The following is a 25,599-nucleotide window of genomic DNA, read 5'->3' on the forward strand; positions in this document are numbered from 1 at the left end:
CTCCAGGCTAGCACAATGTTGTCCAAAGAACGTTTCTGAACTCCAGGCTGAGGGACTGGAGCAAGATTCACCCTGACATCTCTAGGAGTTATGCTGACAAGCTCCTCAGACAGCAAAAGGGCTTGTCTTCCACCTGGCAACAGAAGTCAGGCATGGATGGACATGAAGGAGCCTCCCAGTTCCAGTGGTTCTATTAAGCTGCAAACGTAATTTTCAGTCACAAAGAAAATAGCTGACGGAAGCCAATCGCAATCAACAAATTATTTTGCCTTATGGTTGGTCATTGTTGTAATGAAAATATTTCCTTTCAATGCATGGAAAGCAGTTTAGCAGAACTAGCAAAGAAAGATGGCATGATCCTTAGCTCATTTAATATTACAGCTCATGGGACAAGCATAGATTCAGAAGCATTAAATAATATTCTAGGTAAATTATCAGAAGTCAAGAAAGAGGAAAGCTAGAGTTCATGACACATATTAATTTACTTAGGGAATCTTCAAACATGAAAAAGAAGTAAAAATAAAGTGAACACCTATGTAGCTATCAACCAAGTTCAACAATTATCAACACCTGGCCATTCTTGTTTCTTCTGTGCTTCAACCTACTTTCCCTTCCATCCCCAGTGAATTATTTTAAAGAAAGTCTCAGCTCTTCCCCTAAGTGTTTCTGCTGGCAATACTAAGTGGTACAACCTGAGGTAATCTGTGAAAATGGTTTGCTATTCACTTGACCTGTAGAAGCCCACACAATCATACAAATCAAGAGGTTCAAATTTTCCTGTTCACTTTAAGAACACTCGTGAAACTGCCCAGGCCATCAAGGCTATGCATATACAAAAAGCCATGAAGTATCTGAAAGATGTCACTTTACAGAAACAGTGTGTACCATTCCAATGTTACGGTGGTGGAGTTGGTAGGTGTGCCCAGGCCAAGCAGTGGGGCTGGACACAAGGTGGTGACCCAAGAAGAGTGCTGAATTTTTGCTGCACATGTTTAAAAATGCAGAGAGCAATGCTGAACTTAAGGGTTTAGATGTAGATTCTCTGGTCATTGAGCATATCCAAGTGGACAAAGCATCTAAGATGTGCTGCCAGACCTACAGAGCTCATGGTTAGATTAAGCCATACGTGAGCATTCCCTGCCACATCGAGATGATCCTTACTGAAAAGGAACAAATTATTCCTAAACCAAAAGAAGAGGTTGCCCAGAAGAAAAAGATGTCCCAGAAGAAACTGAAGAAACAAAAACTTATGGCACAGGAGTAAATTCAGCATTAAAATAAATGCAGTTAAGGCCAGGCACAGTGGTTCACGCCCGTAATCCCAGCACTTTGGGAGGCTGAGGTGGGTGGATCACTTGAGGTCAGGAGTTTGAGACCAGCCTGGCCAACATGGTGAAACCCCTTCTCTATTAAAAATAAAAAAATTAGCTGGGCGTGGTGGTGCGTGCCTGTAATCCCAGCTACTCAGGAGGCTGAGGCAGGAGAATCGCTTGAACCTGGGAGACAGAGGTTGCAACGAGCCGAGATCGCGCCACTGCACTCCAGCCCGAGTGACAGAGTGAGACTCTGTCTCAAGACAATAAATAAATAAATGCAATTAAAAGTTTTAAAAAGTCCCAGATATCACATAATTTTATCTTTTAAAAAGCCTTTAGTTTATATCACTAAAGATAAGGCAATTTTTAAACATACTATAGTATCATCACATCTAAAAATATTAATAATAATTCCTAGATACCATCAAATAAACAGAAAGTCTAGCTGTCATACCTGTACCCTCCTCTGTTGCCTCCCTCTCCCACAGTAATATTTTTAGTTTTGATTTGTCCTTCAATTGTTTTTTTATGTAAGCAAATAAATATAGTAAATATTTGTTGTTTTTTCCTTCACAGAGAAGAGGTAACCCATTATATACATTTTCTGCATCTGGATTGCACTTAAAAATTATTCTCACTTGACACCAATACATAGAAAACTTTGTTCTTTTTTTCAGCTACATAGTACTCCAACATGTGAAGGTACTTTATTCAACCATTACTCTGTTGATGGACATTTGGGCTATTCCCAGTTTTTTGCACTTACTAGCAGTGTCATCATGAAAAGCCTTGTGTATATGAATTTCTTATTTTGAGAGCATCTTTGGAATAGATTCCTAGAAGTGGGATTGATGAGTCAAAAGGCAAATGCATATAATGTTGCTAGCTATTGTCAAACTCTCTTCTATAAAGATTATACCACTTAGTATTGCCAGCAGAAATGAGTATGGTGTCCTTCTTTATGATTTTTTTGGCCCTCTGAGAAATGAGAAGTAGTATCTCAGTGAGGTTTCAATTTCCTTTTTTTTTTTTTTTTCTGTAATCTATATTTTGAGAACTTCATTCTAAGAGAACAAGACTCCTTTTGGACAGTAACACCACTGGAATTGTCAAAAAAGAAAAATCTTCCCTGGCTACATTATGTGTTGAATAAAGAAGTTTTTCTTGCAGATAGGCTTGAGTTGTCAAGTTTTCATTCAGAGCAGCTCAAGCATGGGGAGTTTATGAAAATGGAATCGTTGAAATTCATAGAACGAGAAGCCTCAAAGAGCTCTTTTTACCAGCATATTCCATTGAATACCTTTGGAGACATTCGTACCCATCAAATACTCAGAGAATACTTTTTGAGAAGATTAAACCTAACTTAGAAGTTGGAGGTTCTTGGCACAATAAAGAAAAGCAATGCTTAACCCTGAAAGATTAACTGGGGAAAAACATGATACCTTCAGTCAAAACTTTATGGAACTTTTATTTTAAAAAACTTCATTTCACCCTACCCATGACCAAGTACCCCCCAAGAAATGTTTATAACATATCATTTATATGAGCTGTTTGAATTTAAACACTGAATAAATGCTTGCAAAAGCATATATTTGTCCTAACTTCTATTTTATTTTTAAATCAACTTTGGCATTTTCGCACTGTAAAGTGAGTTTTTTATGTGAGGGCTTGCTTTACAGAAATTTCAATATCCCATGTTTACAAAGAAGCACTCACTGAGGATTCAATTCTCTTGCAATTAATTTTCCCAAGTTGCCAGCTAGCAGACTACCAATCTATGGAGTGTTCAACATTTAGGGATGAACTTTCATGGGCCCTGGGGATGCAAAGATTACTACTTTGTGGTTCCTCGGTAGAGGAGCTGAAAAGTAAACATGTAAATTAAAACAGCCTATGACATAGGACCAACCAGGGTGTGTTGTCATTGTTGACATGTATCTCTACCAGAAAAGTTCACTCTTCTTTATAAATGACAGCACTATTGAGCTGTTACCAACAGTAATTCACATGACCAATGGTGGACAACCAGGACTCCAAGATGGTGTCAGTTGCACCAGTGAAAGAGAGGAAAGTCATGGATGCCTAACTTGGGGAGCTGCCAAGCTGGCTATTGATGTGGGGTTTCACCCTGAAAGGCATGATTGGAGCATTTCAAAGAAGTTACTACCCGCATTAGAACAAGTGCCTCACAGGAAGGAAGGGAGCATTGCAGGGGTTTCTATAGCTGGCAGCTTACAGCTTTTCCTCTATGTTCTTTCTTACAAAGAGCTCAACTGTGAGCAACTCTGCAAGCATCACCTAAGAGGGGCCAGTGAAGGGTGCACTCTGCCCTTCTGACCATGACCTCCTTGGCCCATCACCCCTTTGTGAGAAACTCCATCACTGCTGAATCCTTTTATATCCTAATTGAGAACTAACGCCCAAACAGAAGATGACTGGTATGTGTAAAGAAATACAAATAATAAAATTCACATACCATATAATTCATCTCTTTAAAGTGCACAATTCAATGGGTTTTTTGTGTGTACATTCAGAGTTGTGCAACCATCACCACATTCAATTTTTAGAACAATTCATCACCCCCAAAAAGAAACTGTGCATCCACTCACAGTCACTCACTATTTCTTCCAACCTGCACCCCCCACCCCCAGCCCTGAGCGACCAGTAATCTTTGCATTCTCCCTAGATTTACCTATCTGGGATATTTCATACAATGAAATGAAAATGAAATCATACAGTATGCAGTCTTGGTGACTGTCCTCTTTCATAATGTTTTCGAGGTTTGTCAATGCTGTACTATGTATCAGTATTTAATTCCTTTTTCTTTCCAAATCATAGTCCATTGTGGATATACTATGTTTTCTGTTGCTTACTGTTTGATATGGTTTGGATTTTTGTCCCCACACAAATCTCATGTTGAATTGGAGGATGGGCCTGGTGGGAGGTGACTGGATCATGGGGGCAGATTTCCCCCATGTTGTTCTCATGACAGTGAGTGAGTTGTCACAAGATCTGATGGTTTAAAAGTGTGTGACATATTGCGGCACTATTCACAATAGCAAAGACTTGGAAACAACCCAAATGTCCATCAATGATAGACTGGATTAAGAAAATGTGGCACATATACACCATGGAATACTATGCAGTCATAAAAAAGGATGAGTTCATGTCCTTTGCAGGGACATGGATGCAGCTGGAAACCATCATTCTAAACAAACTATCACAAGGACAGAAAACCAAACACCGCATGTTCTCACTCATAGGTAGGAATTGAACAATGAGAACACTTGGATATAGGGCGGGGAACATCATACACCCGGGCCTGTCATGGGGTTGGGGGAGGGGGGAGGGATAGCATTAAGAGAAATACCTAACGTAAATGATGAGTTAATGGGTGCAGAAAACCAACATGGCGCATGTATACCTATGTAACAAACCTGCATGTTGTGCATATGTACCCTAGAACTTAAAGTATAATTAAAATATATATAAATAATAAATAAATAAATAAAAGTGTGCGACACTTCCACCTTTACTCTCTCTCTCTCCTGCTCCACCACAGTAAGATGCGCTTACTTCCCCTTTGCCTTCCATCATGAATGTAAATTTCCTAAGGCTTCCTGGTCTTGCTTCCTATTAAGCCTGTGGAACTGTGAGTCAATTAAACCTCTTTTCTTCATAAATTACCCAGTCTTAGGTAGTTCTTTATAGAAATGTGAAAACAGACTAATACCCTATTCTGTTATTAGGTGACACTAATATACAGTGAAATGCACACATGTGAAGCATGGCTATGCCACATTTTTGTTATCCATTCATCTGTTGGTGAACAATTGGGGTGTTTCTACTTTTTGACTGTTAGGAATAATGCTGCTGTGAACATTCATGTAGAAGCATTTGAGTGGATGTTTAGTGGAACTGCTGGGTTGAACAGGCTAACTCACGGAAGGAATGCATCATTGTATTCCTCTAACAAGCACAATAGTAGAAATTTAGTGAGTCATCAGCTTCTTGCTCAAAAGTGGCAACCAATCAATTTTCCTGCACTTTGGAATTGGGAGGGGCCTCTGCTGTTGGCTGGCCCATGTTCTTGGTCAGTTGACCATCCAGCCCATGGTTGTGGTGTGATATTATCCAATTCACATTTCTCCATCTCATTTATATGGCACCATGACAGAGCCTTTGCCAACATCCACACACATGAACTCCATGAATTCCCCCGATCTGCTAATCTAGTAGTAATCCAGAAAAAGAAAAAATGTGGTTAGTTTGGCATCACCTATTCTAAATGCTACTCATGACTAAGGCTGAAAAACTGACTGCTGAATGATAGGTACTAATCTTTAACCAGGAAGTAACACTAACTTGTTCATAATTCTTAGACTCCACATTTCCCTCTTTTAAAAAAAAAAAAAATCTTTACATCAGACCCTTTGGGTGTTTGTCATTTCTCTCTCATTGCCCTAATTGTTCAGCCATCACCCCGCAACAGCTCCCAGCCCCCTGCAATATGACTCATCTGAGCTCGAAGTTCTGTCTGCTCTATCTCACGCACTCAGGATGTTAAAGCTGTAGGCTCCTCCCTCTCTGGGTTTCATAGCTCTCTAAGTTTATTTTTATTATACGCTTCCTGGTAGAAAGATCATTTTCTGTGATACAGAAACAAAAGCGTTATTGAGCAGTTCTGAGTAGTTCTGCATTCTTCTTGGCAGATATTTACACTACAGTCTCCCTCAGGTCTACGAGTTGTCTTCCTTGTTCCCTGGCTCTGATAGATCAATAAAGCCTTCTGGGTTGGCCCCAGCATTTGTCTCAAGCCCTGATCTCTACAGTGTTTAGAACTTCCTCCTGTGGTTCTTAAAGCTCCAGGCCCTTCTTTTGAGAATGTCTTTGGATGGCTGGCTACAGGACCATTTACCTGTGGGAACTATCTTGGAATAATTTCTGGGTGGTGAAGGATTCTTTCTTCAGGGTTTCCAAGGATTGGCTAGCTGCTCTCCTTCTGAGCCACCACCACCCGCTTTCCCCCAGACTTTCCTCTCCCACATGGGCACTGCAGGAAGGGACCCAGCTGTCCATCTCTCTTGCTCTACTCCAACCCTTAATAAGGCTGGAAATACTTTGGAAGTCATCAAGGCAATTTTGTGCTGGACAGGGCAAGAAAACAAACAAACAGGGGATTAAAGATAATGGAAAATGATAAGAAAGCTTTAACATCTGTAAGAGTCATTCCTGAAACCTACTGTGACAGATTAACTCTAGATTGGCTCTTTCTCAATCATCCCGTAGAATCGGAAAGTCAGTTCTCCCAATCTGGGTAGCTCCATGTTTGTTTGTAGGGTCATTCATGAGTTTTCCTATCTCCCCTCTCCTTCTTCTTATCTATGTCTTTCTGGCTTAGATGAAAAATGTAAATAGTAGAGTACTTGGCCTACAAATCAGAAATCCCCTCCAGCTCCCATACCTTCTTTCTTCACCTACTGTAGTTACTTTAATCACTAGGTCCCTCCTCCCATCTTGCCTGCATATGACTTATCTGAGAGCTCACTGAGCAGCCATGCTGATATTTACCAATGCCAGCTCTCACCAGGATCATTTGGAATCCTATTAACACTCCAACACACGCACACACACACGAGTCAATTCTTGCTATTCCCAGTGGCTATGGTCTACAAAGTCACCCTGAAGACTTAATTGGCCAATACTGAACCACTGCTCTTAGGGGAAATAGAGGCTTAAGTTCCTGTGAGCTTTCGGTCACATTTCTTTCATCAACTGGTCAATACATAACCTTGTTTTATGTGTTCTCTGTTTAAAGAATGCTTATTTAATATATATTGTTGATTAACATTGAACTCATAGCCAACAGCACCATAACTCTTGCCTGAATGAAGCTTTGCTAACACATGTATTTTCTCCATCAGGCATATCACAGCCTTCTTACACTTAGAAACTCTAAACAGCACTTCAGCAGTATGTGTGCAGGCCATTTTAAACAGAAAAATCACCAACAAAAAGTACAAAAATGTGAAAAATGTGGTATTTCATAGGCCAGGAGAAAGACACCTGTTTATAGTACAAGAGCTGAGACAAGAAGGCAGAGTGTCTCACCTTGTGTGACCTCCGCTGGGAACGTGCATTTTGGGTGACTCAATTTTCTTGGCCACTTCTGTGTGTTGCAGATGACCATAAAAGTGCCACAAGTATTAATTTTGGGGTTACAAATAGATTTTAGTGAGCAGGCAAGTTCACAAATTCAAAATCTGCAAATGATGAGGATTGACTCTACACACACACACACACACACAAATATATCTACCCAGGAAAGTTATCTTTTGTTTGCAATGCACCCATTATTGCACAAGCCATGATATGAACTGGGGCCTGTGGCATATGGTTCACCAGTGTACGTACCATACCTACCATATGGCCTGACCTTGGAGGCCCTTAATAAATACTTGTTAGATAAGTTAATGAAGGACTGAAGGTCCAATAAAGTCAATTACACACACACACGCATGCACACACACACACATGCAGACACACAAAGAGTATATGCCGTCTACCATTTACTCCAGGAACATAGTCTGTACAGATTAGATAATCTTATAATAGCCACTACGTCCATTTGAAAGATGCCCATCGCATCTTCACCTTTATTAGGCATAGAATTTTTATTATGGTGATCATTACATTGGTGTAGCTCTTTATGGTTCAAAAACCACCTTCATGTAGTTTCCAAGCCTATAGTGCTATTGTATATAAGTGTTCATTCAACCATCATCTAGAATCACTGGATTTTTTAAAAATTTTGATAAAGCCTAGAGAAACACTAAAATAAACAGATTAGTCCATATACCCAGTTCTGTGTGTTTTGACCCATTAGTAATCTGACTCTGCTTCTATATCCATTTGGACTTTGGGGGGCCCAAAGAGGGGAGATGAGTTCACTAATATATTCGGTTAAGAGTTCAAGATCACTTGGAGAGAAAATAGGCATATCTCCACCTAGTGGTCAATAGCAAAATGTGGGGCCATGGAAATGGGTTTGGACCCTTAATTGCTGGTTTATGCACCTAAATCTGGGCTGCTTTTCTTGTGAGTCAAAGCTTGGCAAGAGAAAAAAGAACTAGATTGGTCAGGGAAAATCCGCCAATGGAAAACATTCTATGAAGGTGGTCTAATGTGAGCTTTGGAATCGTAAACTTGGATTTAAATTCCGGCTCCACCACTAAAAAGCTACGTGATTTAGAACAAGATGCTTCGTTATTGAAGTCTTAGCTTTTTTATCTGTAATAGGAATAATAATAATACAGCATAAGTTTATTTTAAGGATGAAATAAAATAATGCATAGAAGCTAGCATAGTGTCTGGCACATAGGGGGCAGGCAATACATGATAGGTATTATTACATCTGTTTGAAAAAAAGGCGCAAAGTATTTTCTCTAAGGTCAGAACTTAATTGATGCATACATGCATGTGTTATCAGCACAGGGGCAACATGCATTGAAAAGCATATGGAATCAGAGTGTTTAGTACATGCTTTAGTGCAATAGGATTTATTTTATTACCTGTTGAATAAATAATGTGTTGTAAACAAGGAGATGTCCTGGATAAAGCAACTCAGAGGAAAATTCCTACATATTTCAGATTGACCTTCCATTTCAATGGAAATGCACAGATAGTGGCAAGCAGGTCATGGTTATTTCCTGTATGCCCACTACAAATAAAAGGCAGTGAGTTCTTGACAAATATAAAGTGGAAGGTGTTCCAAATAAATAATGGACCTTTATTGCCTTTCTAAGGAAAAGTCACATCTTTAAAACATATTTCTAATCCCATTCAGATAATATTCAGTATAAGATATCATGGTCTCGTCTGGTGTTGTCCACGTAGCTTCATATAATGGAGATTCGGGTCAATGGGAGGCAGGAACTCAGGGAAATGGCAAACTGCAGGACTGGGGATTCCCTACTGTGATCTCCTCTCCCACACCCTGTAACTGGTGTGAGCTTGTAGTTTATTTTTTTTCTTGCCTGCTATTTCTTGTGGGTTGAATGCACCCCTCCAAAAGATATGTTGAAGTCTGAATCCCTAGTACCTGTCCTAGTACCTATGAATGTGACCTTCTTTGGAAGTAGGATCTTTGCAGGTGGAATCAAGATATAAATTAAGATGAGATCATCTGAAGTAGGCTGGGCCCCAACCCAATATGACTGGTGTCCTATAATAAGAGTAGAGACAAGAGCGCCATGTGAAGACAAGACACGCACAGAGGGAAGATGATATGAAGACAGAGAACACCGTGTGACGACGGAGGCATCTGCAAGCCAAGGACTGCCCACAACACAGAAACTAGGAGAAAGTCCAGGAACAGATTCTCCCCAAAGAACATGGCCCTGCTGACACCTTGATTTCAGACTTCTGGCCCCTCAGAAATATGAGAGAATAAATTTCTAGGTCGGGCACGGTGGCTAATGCCTTCGTGATCCCAGCACTTCGGTAGGCTGAGGCAGGTGGATCACCTGAGGTCAGGAGTTCAAGACTAGCCTGGCCAACATGGTAAAACCCTGTCTCTACTAAAAATACAAAAATTAGCCAGGCGTGGTGGCGCGTGCCTGTAATCCCAGCTACTCGGGAGGCTGAGGCAGGAGAATCACTTGAACCCGGGAGGCGGACAGTGCAGTGAGCTGAGATCATGCCACTGCACTCCAGCCTAGGCGACAGAGCAAGATTCCATCTCTAAAACATTAAAAAAAAAAAAAAAGAAAAGAAATTCTCCCCAAAGAACATGGCCCTGCTGACACCTCAATTTCAGACTTCTGGTGCCCCAGAACTATGAGAGAATACATTTCTATTGTTTCAAGCCACCCAGTTTGTGGTGCTTTGCTGTGGCACTCTAGGAAAAGAATCCACTCTTCCAGCAGAGAGAAGTTACAGCGTGCCTGGGGGGCTGAATGTTGATCTGAGCAGTGTTTAATTTCCTGGAATTCTCACCATATAAAAGTATAGCAGGCTGCCTCTACACAAGAGGGGTGAGGGGATTGACACCATCTGTGTTCGGGCCACACTGAGTAACAGGTGAAGAGGAAAAAATGAAAATATTTAGGATCTCTGCAATGCTGGTCCCACCTGGGTGGGAAAAACCAGGATTTTCCTCTCTCCAGGGCTGAGAGCCAGTTTCTGAAGCCTGCTTCTGTCTTCAGGGAGAGGACATTCATGTAATCTGCCAATGCCGGTTTTTTGTTTTTTTTTTTCTTTTTACAGAAACTTCCAGGACACGTGCCTTCCTCTCTCCCCTCCTTCCCTGCTGTTTTCCCAGCTGCCAGGAACTCCACCTCCGTGTCCACTCTCTTCTCTCCAGTCAAGAGTAAACGAAACTCAAGTTATTGGGCTTTGAAATATCCTAGCTCAATTCACGTGCGTCCTGTTTAAATCCGTGGTGTGTTACCTCGGCTTATTCGGATTTAGGAAATGCTCCATCATCCTGTTGACTCAGCGCCTAAAATAAGAGGCAGATGCCAGGCCACTTACGCAAAAGGGACTCCCTTGGCAGCATCCTGCTTGTAGTTAAGAATGATCCCACTAGATGGAGCTCCACTTAAGGTCCGACCAGAGGTTCTTGCACTTTCCTCTTAGTATCCAGCAATTACAGGAGCAAAATCCCAGAATGAGCAAGAAGCCCAAGAAGGCAGATTTAGAAGACAATGATACTTACCCTTCGCGTTTGACTTAATTTTCAGATTAGACAGAACTTCCTACTGCTTCCCTTATTAATAAGATCATCCACGATCAAATTCCTTCTACCTCCCTCCCTCAAGGTACAAAATGAGCTTGCAATAAACACATGACCAAATTGTAAAAGTGCATGGCAACAGGTGAGAAAATGCTTATTTGGAGGCTCTCAGGGCTTTGAGGCTGAATAGAGGAGGTAACTGTCAATCGAAGTTAGTTTGGTCCTCAGCACAGCCAGTGATCAGGCGGGCAGAGAAGGCATTGCAGCCTGGCACTGGCTGGACAGTCTGTGCCAGTTAACAGCCTCAAAGAGTGGCCAGCTGAGAAGGACAGGATGATTTTGACACCATGACGGGATCAAGTGCATTTCCAGTTGAAATACTCAAGACAGAAGAAAGAAGAAAAAACCTGAACCAACTTTTCCCATCAAAATCACTGTGTTTAAATATGGGGGCAAAACCGTAGGGGGCTCAACGGTAATAAAACTCTGAGAGGTGCTCTCAGGCTGCCCTTGCTTTATGCCTTAAAAGAGACTTCCAGTTTGTATTGTCTATAGAAGACTTTACTTTTTGTAAGTGACAAAGTTTCTGTTAAACACCAGCTTCATGCCATCCTCCTGATTCTCATTTTCATCAATTGTAAATTGGAGAAATATAGTTCTTTCCTTGTGGTGCTATGGTGAGGCTTGAAAATAAAATGTGAAACTTCCTAGCAAAAGATGTGGCACATAGTAGATTCTCAGTAAAGAACTCTGTCTCCACTTCTTGCTGCTATTCTAGGAAGTTTGGAGGACTTCCTCCAAGATGTTGTTGTAATTATTACACACGAATCACCAAAGCACACTTGCTAAATACCTTGGTATAGATTTATGCCAGAGGCACAACTATGGCAAGTGCTCTCATCACCATTTTCACCGTCTTCAAAACTGATTACAGGCAAGACGTAGTGGCTCATGCCTGTAATCCCAACGCTTTGGGAGGCCAAAGCAGGAGGAGTGCTTAAGGCTGAGTTTGAGACCAGCCTGGGCAACATACTGAGATCCTATCTCTACAAACATAAAAAAAAATTAGCTGGGAGTGGTGGCACATACTGATGGTCCCAGCTACTCAAAAGGCTGAGGTGGGAGGATCGCTTGAGCCCAGGAGTTTGAGTCTACAGTGAGTTATGATTGTGTTACTGCACTCCAGCGTGGGTGACACAGCGAGACCCTGTCTCTTAGAAGAAAAAGTTGATAATTGACTCAGGAACGGTGGAAAAGGGAACATGGGGGCTCCTTTTGCCCTCTGATGTGCCTATTGAGTGGTTCTGGGAAAGGACACAAAAAAACAGAGCCAAGTGTGCTAACTTCCCCAAAATAACCTGGGCCCTTCAGCCTCAGAGGGGGGCTGCAATTTCGGAGCCATCCAAATGGAATTGTGAAATGGATGAGTCTGATACTGAGTGTTTTCAATCTCCCTATCTGTGTCTCCTTCTTTCTTCTCTCATCTAAGTTGCAGGCCACCATTTTTTTTCCTTTTTTCCTATTAAAACTTGATCTCAGGAAAATAAAAATTGATTATCACTAACTTTAAGGAAGGAGACATTGGTGCACCATTCTCTCTATATTTACATGATTCTTCCTCAATTATTCATTACCAAGAAGATGGCAGAAGTGTTTAGAAAGGCAGTGATCTTCTTTGCCCCTGAAATCATCCCAGAGGACAACTCTGCCCTTCACTTTATCTACCCTAAAAGTTGAGACAATTGATGTTCTTGGAACCCTGGATCCCACTCAGGAAGTCCCCCGACCCTGGAGCACTCACGTCTGAGAAGGACTTAAAAGTGATTCAGTGAATTCAAAAATACCACTGTGGTGGAGACAAAGTGCAGACGATCCGGTCCCCCATTATGATGGTCCGATACAATTTTTTGATGTTACCATAGATTTATTGGAGTGTTAAATGCATTTTCAACTTATGATATTTTTGACTTACAAAATTTTTGACTGAATTACCAGGGAGCTATCAAGGACATAACCCCATTATAAGTTGAGGAGTGTCTATAATCAACGAGGCTTCCAAGATTCTGCCTCCAGGAGAGACATGTGGGTAGGAAGGGTTGAGGACCACTGTTAACTGACTTGTACCTCGTACATCCCAGAGTCTTAGGACAAAGACATTCTGATTGGTCTTTCAACATCGTGGCTATCAAGTTCATTCCAGAGAGTGACTCTCCAGAATTATGGAGTTATAATGACCATCCGTGTTGGTTGAGATGGAAGTTCATATACAGCGTCTCAAGAAGCAGAGACACATAGTTGAAGAGTCCTATAATAGTACCCTTTATTTGTCACCTCTCAGGTACCAGCTCATATTCTCTTGGTTACCCATGTATCTGAGACCCGTGTATCTGAGGCTATGAGTTTGGCTTCAGTTGCAGAGACTGTCACCTCACATATATACAATGACTCTGTTTTGCTCTATTCCCATGCCTTTTCTTTTAAGCCCTGGGACTTCCTTGTTACTGCTGAGATGCCATGCAATGCTCTTGGCACCTGTATATATGCAAAGCATAGTATCAGGGAGTTAAGACCCATGAGGCAAACTTTTGACCAATTGGCAACAAAATCAGCAGCTAAATACTTCTCCCTTCTTCTTTCCCTCTGAATGGACTATGCTAAGACACTGTCACTCATGTAGCCTTTTGGAAGACATCATGCTAACCTTAAGCAATCAATGCCCTTGGTACAAAGTGGCGCCCATCTTAGTAACACATTCTCTTGAATCTTGACTGACTCTTTTTCTTACTTACTCTCTTTTTCTCACGTTTTCTTTGCTTTTTCTATACACCTTGCTACAGTCTGAATGTTTGTGTCCTCCTCAAAATTAATATGTTGAAATCCTATCCCCAAAAGCAATGGTGTTATGAGGTGAGGCCTCTTGGGAGGTTCAGAGGTCATAAGGACTCTGCGCTCATGGGATTAATGTCCTTATAAAATAGGCCCAAGGGAGCTTGTTCGCCTCTTCTATCATGTGAGAACACAGCTCAAAGATGCCATCTATGAACAAGAAAGTGGGCCCCCACCAGACACCAAATCTGCCAGCACCTTGATCTTGGACTTCCCAGCCTCTAGAATGGTGAGAACTAAATTTTTGCTGTTTATAAGCTACCCAGTTTATGGTACTTTGTTACTGCAGACCAAATGAACTAAGACACTCCTCAAAAACCATATTCACACATGAATTTTGCCTCAGGCTCAGTTTATAGAAACTCAGGCTAAGATAACTATTCCTGTGGAGCAGAGTCAGAATTTTATATTGCTATAAAAGATAAACAGTGCTTTCTCAGGACAGCTTGAGACTCCTGTAACCCAATTTACCCAGTCAGTCTGTCAATCATCCTCCTCAGTCCCTGATGGGATTGATGTGATCTGCCTGTACTTCTGCCAGAAGAAAATTCAATACTTTCTGGGAGATCATAAAAACACCCTAAACCTCTTCAATTTACATACCATGTGTAGACAGTTTTTAATTCAAAATTATCAGGTCTGTCAGATCACAAAACCAAATAACCAAAGCCAAGAGAAAAAGCAGACAGAAGAAACAGACCTATAGGTGATCCAAATATTGGAATTATCATACACGGACTTTAAAGTTTCCATTTGAAAATCTGTTTTCTTGATATAGATTTTCTATATATTCAAGAAAATAGATTTTCAAATGGGAACTTTCATCAGAAAACTGGAATCTATGTTTTTAAAAAGCATGAAGTAAAATCTCAGAACTAAAAACTGAAACAACTGAAATTAAAAGTTTAATGCAAGAAGTTTATAAAACAATAGCAATGGCAGAAGAGAGTTAGTGTAGTGGAAAATAGGTCAGGAGAAAAGTATCAATTCTGAAGCACAGGATTAAAAGGATTTAAAAAACACAGAAAAGAGCATACTTGACACATGGGACATGGTGAAAAGGTTTAATACATGTCATGAAAGTCTCAGAGAGACAGAAAAGAGAGAAGGGGGCACATGAAATATTTGATGAGTTACTGTCTGAAATCTTTCAAAAAATGAAAAAACATTAAGCTACAGGTTTGAAAATCTCTAAAAACTCCAAGTAGGATAAATTCAAAGAAAACCATACCTTGAGCACTTTAAAGGTGGCTGGTACAACTAAGGAAATGAGGTTTTAATTGTATTTTATTTAAATTAATTTAGATTTAAATAGTCATATACAGCTAGTAGCTACTTATTGGACTGTGAAAGCCTAGGACAGTTGCTAAAAGAACAAAGGAAGGGGCTCGGCACGGTGTCTCACGCCTGTAATCACAACACTTTGGGAGGCTGAGGCGGGGGGATCACGAGGTCAGGAGCTCGAGACCAGCCTGGCCAACATGGTGAAACCCCGTCTCTACTAAAAATACAAAAATTAGCTGAGCACGGTGCCAGGCGCCTGTAATCCCAGCCATTCGGGAGGCTGAGGCAGGAGAATCTCTTGAAACCGTAAGGCGGAGGTTGCAGTGAGCCGAAATTGCGCCACTGCACTCCAGCCTGGACGAAAGAGCAAAACTCCATCTCAAAAAAAAGAAAAAAAGAGTAAAGGAAGGATATAGAACAAAGAAAACTCAAGCTGGAGAAATATAAGCACTAAAGTTTCTAATGATATTCATGTCCAAGTTGAGTCATACACAGCATATATTGTTGACATCTTTTATAAGAGCCAGGTCTTATGGTTTTTTTAGGTTTCTGGTCTGTATCCTCTTTAGTGACCATTGCCCAGTATTGAATAGCTACAGAAAATTCACAGCTTAGCTCTGACCAGCTTTTAGGGGACATGCCTTCCCCATAGGAAAGACACCATTTCTGAATAATCACATTCGCAAACCTGGATTTACCTCGAACTAATCGTGATTTTGTCCTTCTTCCTCCAGCCTTGAGGCTTGAAGTGTAGTCTGCTGTGTCCCCAAATCCACCCAAGATTGATGCTTCTAATCCAGGGTGCAAACACCTTCTACAGTTGCCCTAGCAAAGCCCCAAGAGTTAGGACTATACTCTTAGAGCTTCCTGAGTGCTTTCAGGAAAATTCACAAGGAATGCCATTCTGCAGAAACAATTAATTTTGTCAAAATCTTCCAATATGAGTCCATCCATTTTCTCTAACCCAGAGGACAGAACAGTCTCTCCATTCTGAATAAAAGAGGCCTGATTTAGATGTTCCTCCAGGTCAAGGGAAGCTGGACTTACTTTCTTCCAAAAAAGGTGGAAGAGGAAGAGAACTAACAATGGTGTTTAATCTTCTGTGTCCTTGGTATGTCATCACATGACATACAGGTATCCACAGCTCAAGGAGTTTTCACTTCTGTTCTCTACACCTCTAGAAAGTTATAGCAAAGCAAGGAAAAGCAGGACAGGGGCACTGAAATGAACAGAGATAGAGGAATTTTGTAGGAGAGTTTTCAGAGGTAAAGACTTGAAAGGCTTATACTTGAAGTTTGCAAATCCATGAAAATTATGATTAATTTTGAAAATCAAGGACTGTTTGTTTTACCAAATTTCAGGCTATCAGATGCAGAGAGTAATCTCTGAGAGTACAAAGAATGTAGTTTGGGGCAAATAAGAGTGAGTCCTCTTGCATTAAAATGAGTCCATTGATTACTATTTTTTAAAAATTCTAGGCCGGGCGTGGTGGCTCACCCCTCTAATCCCAGCACTTTGGGAGGCCGAGGTGGGCGGATCATGAGGTCAGGAGATCGAGACCATCCTGGCTAACACGGTGAAACCCCGTCTCCACTAAAAATACAAAAAATTAGCCGGGCGTGGTGGCAGGCACCTGTAGTCCCAGCTACTTGGGAAGCTGAGGCAGGAGAATGGTGTGAACCCGGGAGGCGGAGCTTGCAGTAGCCAAGATCGCACCACTGCACCCCAGCCTGGGTGGCAGAGTGAGACTCTGTCTCAAAATAAATAAATAAATAATAAATAAATAAATAAAAATAAATTCTAGTATGTGGTAGGAATTCAAACAAATAAAGAAGCTCAAGAAAGGTTAAACTGCAATTAAAAATAACAGGTCCTTAGCTGGCCATTAAAAGATGTAAGAGATCGTGGGCGTTGGGGCAGCCCAGGGAAGTGCCATGGATGCAGGGCTTTGGGCCAGGACAGAAACTGCTCCCCTTTGGGGTCAGTTGAAGCAGGGATCTGGTCATCAACTCTCAGTCCTTATGTATGAGGCTTCCCGGGCAAGTCCTGCCCTGGTTTACCCCATTCTCCTGGAGGCTACTGGAAGCATGAATCTTGTTTCCAGAGCACCAGGGTGGAGGTTTGGAACAACTGGGTACTTGCTATTGGAATTCCTGAAAAATGGCAGCAAATACCCATAAATAAATGTTAGGAATTAAATACAGAATGCTTGGCATTTCATATATTTTTAAAACATTGTTTACCAATTTCTTTCCTCCTTGCCAGTTGTTAGAGTTGCCAAACAGCTCTTTAAGGTTTGGCCTACGCCCCACCTCTCAAATTATGACCCTGGCTCAAGGAAAACATTATCTGGATCCAAACTAGCCAACGGTATATGTTTGCTTAAATAACCAGATTTTATTCCACACCTGTGTCAAGCATGCAAGGAATGGGTGGCCTTAGGCTATAGGACACAGATTTGGCTTTGACAGCTGAGAGGTCAAAACAGGGAGAGCAAACCCAGAGCTCCACTGACCGGCTTTCCCTGATCCCCTCTTCATAGCAAGCTTTGCCAATTGATCTGAGCCCTTCTTCTCATGGGGCAGAAACAAAGTCTCACAATCTTCAGTGCAACTATCTAAGAATGGCACGTTTAGAGTGGGCACCAAAATGAAACTCTGATTATAGCTTAATGTGGGTCCCTAGTGGGAAGGCCAAAGCCTTATGCCAATTGCTAAATTCTTTGACGGTGCAGGATAGCTCTTTCCAATGAGACAACTGGTTGCCCTTAAAATACTTGCAACTCCATTATCGACTGGTACCAGAAATTTGGTCATCAGAACATCTACTCCAAGAGTGCATAGTCTTGGTCCTTGTAGGGAAGAAACTTGGAAGTCCTGTACGTGTGTTTACTCATGTAACTCTCATAACCTGCTATCATCCACATTTTATTTTATTATTTTATTTTATTTTGAGACAAATTCTTACTCTGTCACCTAGGCTGGAGTGCAGTGGCGCAATCTCAGCTCACTGCAACCTCTGCCTCCCGGGTTCAAGTGATTCTCCCACTTCAGCCTCCTGAGTAGCTGGGATTACAGGTGCCCATCACCATGCCTGGCTAATTTTTTTTGTATTTTTAGTAGAGACAGGGTTTCACCATGTTGGCCAGGCTGGTCTCAAACTCCTGACCTCAAGTGATCTGACTGCCTCAGCCTCCCAAAATGCTAGGATTACAGGCATAAGCCACTACGCCCGGCCTATAAACCACATTTTACAGATGGAAACATTGAAGCTCAGAATGAATTGCCTTAGATCATACAGCCAGTAAGTGACAGAGCCAGAATGAACAACACTAGAGTCATTGCACCCCCAAAAGCCTTGCTTTCTCCACATATCACACAGCCGCTAAGTGTGAAGATTTGATACGGAGCCAGGGGAAGAGAGCCTGGGAGGCAGCAGGAATTAAGTTCCTTCTTCTCAGAGAGAAGAGGCCCATAGGAAGCCTGTAAAGATAAATTGCCCAGATTCCACAGTCCTGCCTAGGGCTGGACTTGGGTGAAAACAAGAGAACATCAAAGTAGAAGCTGACCTTTCCACAAGAATCAAGGTACTTGTGTCCATTGGGATTCAGCAAATTGCCTTTTGTCAGCCAAGAAGAAAAGCAGGTGGCAAATATCTGCCATGTGATAAAGGTAACCATAGGAATGTAGGTACCGATGTTGGTGCTTGTTTTAATACCAAATTATATCTTCTTCTTCTCTTGATAGACATGAGTGTCACCTTTAACTGGCAAATCCCCCCAGAATGCTGGGCCTGCTCTAGCAGTGGGCCTAGTGTATTTGACCCCTGCAGTAGATCGTCTTTAACAATGCCTCTACCATATGACAAAATTAGTTTTAATGATAATCACAAAATTAAACAAATAATGATAATGGCAGGGAAAGAAATGCAGACAATGAAATTTCTTTTCTTTTCTCTTTTTAATTAAAGACAATTTTTTTGGCCAGGCACGGTGGTTCACGCTTGTAATCCCAGCACTTTGGGAGGCCGAGGCACATGGATCATTTGAGGTCAGGAGTTTGAGAACAGCCTGGCCAACATGGCGAAACCCCATCTCTACTAAAAATACAAAAAAAAAAAAAAAAAAAATTAGCCGGGCATGGTGGCGTGTGCCTGTAGTCCCAGCTACTCAGGAGTCAGGAGAATCGCTTAAGCCTGGGAAGCGGAGGTTGCAGTGAGCCAGGTCGTGCCACTGCACTCCAGCCTGGGCAACAGAGCAAGACCCTGTCTCAAAAAAAATTTTTGCCACCATGCCTGCCTTTGTTTTTTTTCCTTTTTTGGTGGAGATGGGGTCTCACTATGTTGCTCAGGCTGGTATCAAAATCCTGGGTTCAAGCAATCCTCCCGCCTTGGCGTTCCAGTGCTGAGATTACGGGTGTGAGCCACTACGCCCAGCCCCAGTTTTTCTTTTATTAAACTTCACATATATAATCATGGCAGATAAATAAATACTACATTGCCAAAAAAGGAAAAAAAGTAAATACTTTTAAATTCTGGTCTTTTTCTGAGAAAAGGGGAAGAACTTTTACCTCCATATTGCTAATGCATGGGACATTATAGTTTTTGGTTCTGAGACTTCTGCAAATTTGTCAATGATTTAATCAAAGTTGATTTTCCTTGCAGAGCCACATTTAATATGCAATGTAGCCAGGTTTATTATTCTATCTTCACTCACTGTTGGCAGAGGGATACTTTTGACTCATTTTAATTTCTGAAGTTTTCTTTCCCTCGTAGCCAAAAGCATACAAGAAGTTCAGAAAAGCCGTAAACATAAGGATAAATTTGCAGATTCCATTGCACAACAAATTCCAGAAATGGCAATACACTTCATGTCTTTGTTTCTTCAGGATGGATTATTGTAGCAGCTTTCAAATGTCTCCACAGTTGAACATTTTTCACTAAGAAAACCATCACCGGGAAATGTATTATACGTTTCTATTATACTTGGTTTTCAAGTTTTCTGCAAAAATCAGGGAAAGCAGCTGAATGACAGCAAGCAGGGACTCACTTAAACCATTGTATTCTGTCCAGCTCCTGGTAAAATTGACTGAGGTGTCCAAACACTGCCTCTGAAACTTCTTCTGGCAATTTAAGACTGGCACCTTGGATCATTTCATCCAACACTTCTTCTTTGACTGTTGATTCTCTTTTCTATGTAACTGTCCATTTCTCCCTGACAATCACCTTTTCTTCTGGTGGAGGTAACAGCCCCCTCTCCACATTTCTCCGTGCTGATCTGCAAGGAACAATTTTAAAAAGCTTGGTGTACCTGTTCAAGGTGCATTCTGACAGTCTGAATATATTTTTGCCTGGTTGCAGAGGTTGCAGAGAATGACAGAATTGAAGTCATTCAAGTTCCTTGTCTCTGTCTACAATCACTCCCATTGTCTACTTCTCATCCACTGTTTGGAACAGACACGTGTAGCGGAGTGCTTGTGAATTGACAGCCAAATTAACTTCCATGTGGAATACAATGTTTGCTAAAGGATAAACAGTAAAAATGTGCTAATTTAAGAGGAAGCTATACTATTAAACTCAACAGTAACCACAGCTGTTTAGAACTTAGACCAACAAAAGATGATTGGAGGAGGAGTACTGTGTCCCTAACATTATATAGAATTGCCAACACGTAGAGCCGTGCTTAGATAGTTTTATTAGTGTTGTTAAATTCTCTGCAGACAATGTCCCCCCCGTCATTGCCTGCACCAGGGCAGACTGTCCACTGCCCTCCCTTGCTATACCATAGATCTTAATCTACTGCAGCCTTTAACCAGAAAATTCACTGGCCTCCCGTGCACAGCTTAGATCTCGGGAACATCCAACCCTTCTGACTATCATAAGAATTCTTACTGATTTCATTATTGACTGGATTAAATAGATTTTAAAAACAGAAATCTCACAGGTTTTTTCCTCCTGCTCAAGTGACAACCCCTTTCGCTACGAAGGAACCCACCAATAACACATCCCTGTCATCTCTCAAGCCCAGCTCTTGCTGGGGAAGAAGAGGGTTCTTTCTGGGGTCTCCCTCTGGCTCCCTGTGTACTCTTTTATCCCTGGCATCTGGGAAGCGGAGTCCTTGTCCCCTTTCAGCTACTAATTAGCTTTGGGATCCTGGAGAAAATGACTTTTCCTTCTGCTTCCTCATTAAAAACAAAACAAGGCCAGTCGTGGTGGCTCACTCCTGTAATCCCAGCACTTTGGGAGGCTGAGGTGGGTGGATCACCTGAGGTCAGGAGTTCGAGATTAGCCTGGCCAACATGGTGAAACTCTCTACTAAAAATACAAAATATTAGCCAGGCATGGTGGTGGGCGTCTGTAATCCCAGCTACTCCAGAGGCTGAGGCAGGAGAATCGCTTGAACCCGGGAAGCGGAGGTCGCAGTGAACCGAGATCACGCGGCTGCACTCCATCTCAAAAACAAACAAAAACAAGCAAACAAGCAAATGGGCAAACATTTAACTGAGTGATTTCTCAGGCCCCTTCAGGGCTTGGCTAGGAGGTCAGATGGCCTTGGCTGGGCCATCCTGGGCTGCTGCAGATGGTGTCAAGGAAGTGAAAGTTCAGATCCTGAAACCGCTGCTCCCTCCCTCAGGCGTGGCCGCAGGCAGTTCCTTGTCCCCATCCCGGGGACACTGCTGACTTTTTAGCTGGTTTCCTTGTTTGGCATCCTCAGAACCATTAGGCCCTGGAGATTTCCAGATGTCTTTTTTAACAATCAGAGCCGGATTTCCTGGGCAATGCCCGCCTCATGCAAACATTCTTATTTTTTATGGCACTGCCCTCAGAATGTGCAGGAATGAGTTCTAAAGGACAACTCTGGCTCGGCCCGAGGCCATGCTTCCATTCCATACACCCCCTCACACAATCTCACTCCAACCTGTGACGCAGGATGGGGTAGAATCATTATTCCCATTTTAGAGATGGGGAAGCTGAGATGCCAAAGCTTGGAATGAACCACCCAAGGTGATACAGCAGCCCTTTGGGGCAGAACTGGAACTAGAACACCCTCATCCCCATTTCTTCTTATTCACCCACCCCAGCTCCAGCTAGCTTAGCTCAGGCTTGGCCCAGGCCCAGTAATCCCGGTTACACAACTGATATCGGGCATGTACTCAGCTAGAGAGTATAAATAGACCCAGTGCCTTGCCGCTGAGAATTTATGATTCAAAAATCACAAGGTTTTACATTGAGTAACCAGATGTCTTTAGAAATATGGCAAAGGAGTAATAGCATAGAAACAGCTCGTTTCTATGACTTTGTTTATTTGTGTGTTTTTAATTTGTCACCTATGTCTGGCAACAACACATTTAGGAAGCTGCCCTAAAAAAAGCTATTCACCAGGGATGACACATTTGTGGCACATGCCCTGAGGAGTCCCTGGGGATGTCTGTGGCACGTTGCGACTCTATCACAGCTCTGCCCACTTAGCCCAGATGAGCCTCAGAATCTTCCCTAATCCAGCACTCTGCCCAGACACGTATCTGACAGGGGATTTCAGCTAGTGAGCCAGATTCGATTTGCTGTCCCTGCCACACATTTCAGGCTGCTTATTCCAGGAAATGTGAAATTCAGGTTGTTTGCCCTTTCAGGGAGCTGCAGCCTGGTAACCTTACTCTTCTCTCCATTCACACCCCCACCCCACCCCGCAAACAAGCACTAGGGGCAACGAGCTGCTAGGAAGTGCTAAGCACAGCTTAAAACAGAAGTTACACACCTGAGGTCTGTAAAACCTCGGCAGAAGTGGCCGCAGTTGACTGTGGAAATTATTTCATTGGTAAAGCACTCCTTCCTGAATCCTTCCCAGGATTCCTGGGCAGATGTTCTTTGTGAAGCCCCCTCCCCCAGCCAGAGATCCTCATGTGCCTCATCGCCTTGAGAATCGCAGCTGTCTTGAAGATCTTTCCTATTTCTGGGAGGACTGAGTCTTGAAGGTGGAGTCAAGTCGTTTGGAAATGATTTATGTGGACATTTCGGCCGGGGTGAGTGGTGAGGGAGGAACCCTGAGCGCCAGCCACACTCTTTACCCTTCCTAGGACGTCCAAGTCGCATACCCGTTAAGTTAGTCCGTCTTAAAGGTCAACATGGGGTAAGTCCGGGATTAGGACCTGAAAGGAGCCATGAGCCCTGTGCTGGGCTGAGTTGCATTCCCCCAAAATTCCACGTCCACCCAGAACCTCAGAATACAGCCTCATTTGGAAACAGGATCTTTGCAGATGTAATTAAGGGGGGAGATGTGATCACACTGGATTAGGGTGAGCCCTCAATCCAATGAGAGTGTCCTCATAAGAGAGGGAAAGGGACGCACAGAGACACGGAGAAGGCCAAGTGGCGACGGAGGCAGAGACCAGAGGGATGCCGCTCCAAGCCCAGGCGGGCCGAGGAAAAGGCAGGGGACGATTTTCCCCTGGGACCTTCGGAAAGAGCATAGCTCTGCCAACACTTTGATGTTTGGACATCTGACCTCCAGGACTCTGACACATACATTTCTGTTATTTCAAGCCACCCAGTTTGTGGTCATCGGTTCCAGCAGCCTTCTCAAACTAATACACTTTCCAAATAATATACCTGCTCCCAAGTCTTCACTCAGGTTCTGCTCTTGGGAGCGAGGAAACCCAAACTAAGACAGTAGGTATAAATACCCTCATATTACAGGTGAGGAAACTGAGGCACGGCTTCACTCACAAAGCAGCTGTGGGACCCAAGCACCCAGCAGCTATGTTGGGGCTCAGATGAGGCTGAGTCCATTCTCTACGCTGTCTGCTGTGGCGCATCAGTGATTCTGAATGTAAACTGAAGGCCTACGGCAGCTTTGTCAGCCCAGCAGCCAAGCAAATGACCCGAGAAAAATGGGGGCAATCACAGGCTACTTGGTGCTGGAAATGGGGTCATTAAAACATAAAATTATCAGACCCTTTTGTAAGCAATGGTTGCCGTGAGAAAGCCCATGAGGCAGTAGGGGGTGGGGAACTAATCTCTTTCTTTACACCTTGGGGAAGCAGACCTTCAACAGGCTCAGTCACCAGGTCCTTTGTCACATGCATGGTCATTGGTTGGGAAGATTCAGTTAATCAGGGCACTTTGCCTGAGAAAATTGTTTTAACAATTTTTTTTTCTTTTTTTTATTATTATTATACTTTAAGTTTTAGGGTACAGGTGCACAATATGCAGGTTAGTTACATATGTATACGTGTGCCATGCTGGTGTGCTGCACCCATTAACTCGTCATTTAGCATTAAGTATATCTCCTAATGCTATCCCTCCCCCCTCCCCCCACCCCACAACAGTCCTCAGAGTGTGATGTTCCCCTTCCTGTGTCCATGTGTTCTCATTGTTCAATTCCCATCTATGAGTGAGAACATGCAGTGTTTGGTTTTTTGTCCTTGCGATAGTTTACTGAGAATGATGATTTCCAGTTTCATCCATGTCCCTACAAAGGACATGAACTCATCTTTTTTAGTGGCTGCATAGTATTCCACGGTGTATATGTGCCACATTTTCTTAATCCAGTCTATCATTGTTGGACATTTGGGTTGGTTCCAAGTCTTTGCTATTGTGAATAGTGCCGCAATAAACATATGTGTGCATGTGTCTTTATAGCAGCATGATTTATAGTCCTTTGGGTATATACCCAGTGATGGGATGGCTGGGTCAAATGGTATTTCTAGTTCTAGATCCCTGAGGAATCGCCACACTGACTTCCACAATGGTTGAACTAGTTTACTGTCCCACCAACAGTGTAAAAGTGTTCCTGTTTCTCCATATCCTTTCCAGCACCTGTTGTTTCCTGACTTTTTAATGATTGCCATTCTAACTGGTGTGAGATGGTATCTCATTGTGGTTTTGATTTGCATTTCTCTGATGGCCAGTGATGATGAGCATTTTTTCATGTGTCTTTTGGCTGCATAAATGTCTTCTTTTGAGAAGTGTCTGTTCATATCCTTTGCCCACTTTTTGATGGGGTTGTTTGTTTTTTTCTTGTAAATTTGTTTGAGTTCATTGTAGATTCTGGATATTAGCCCTTTGTCAGATGAGTAGGTTGCGAAAATTTTCTCCCACTTTGTAGGTTGCCTGTTCACTCTGATGGTAGTTTCTTTTGCTGTGCAGAAGCTCTTTAGTTTAATTAGATCCCACTTAACAATTAATAGCTAGGAAAAAAACACGAAGGTACTTTTTCCCATTGTTTGATATGTTTTTCAACATAATATTTCTTACTATTTTTTGAGAGCTTCTGAATACAACCCATATTTCATCTTCAGGGATAAAAATCCTCAAATCTTCTTGCCTTTTCCTTAATTTATAATTATTACTGAAAATAATAGAAAAGCATTAGCAACCTGG

At 42.3% G+C, this 25,599-nt stretch overlaps 1 pseudogene; it reads left to right on the forward strand.

The window, feature by feature from the left end:
• The first annotated feature begins 710 nt into the window (after window positions 1-710).
• Window positions 711-1,264, forward strand: LOC106634039 (large ribosomal subunit protein uL22-like; annotated as a pseudogene).
• Window positions 1,265-25,599: the final 24,335 nt, after the last annotated feature.

Source organism: Pan paniscus, chromosome 17 (genome assembly GCF_029289425.2).
Source record: "Pan paniscus chromosome 17, NHGRI_mPanPan1-v2.0_pri, whole genome shotgun sequence".
NCBI lineage: Eukaryota > Metazoa > Chordata > Mammalia > Primates > Hominidae > Pan > Pan paniscus.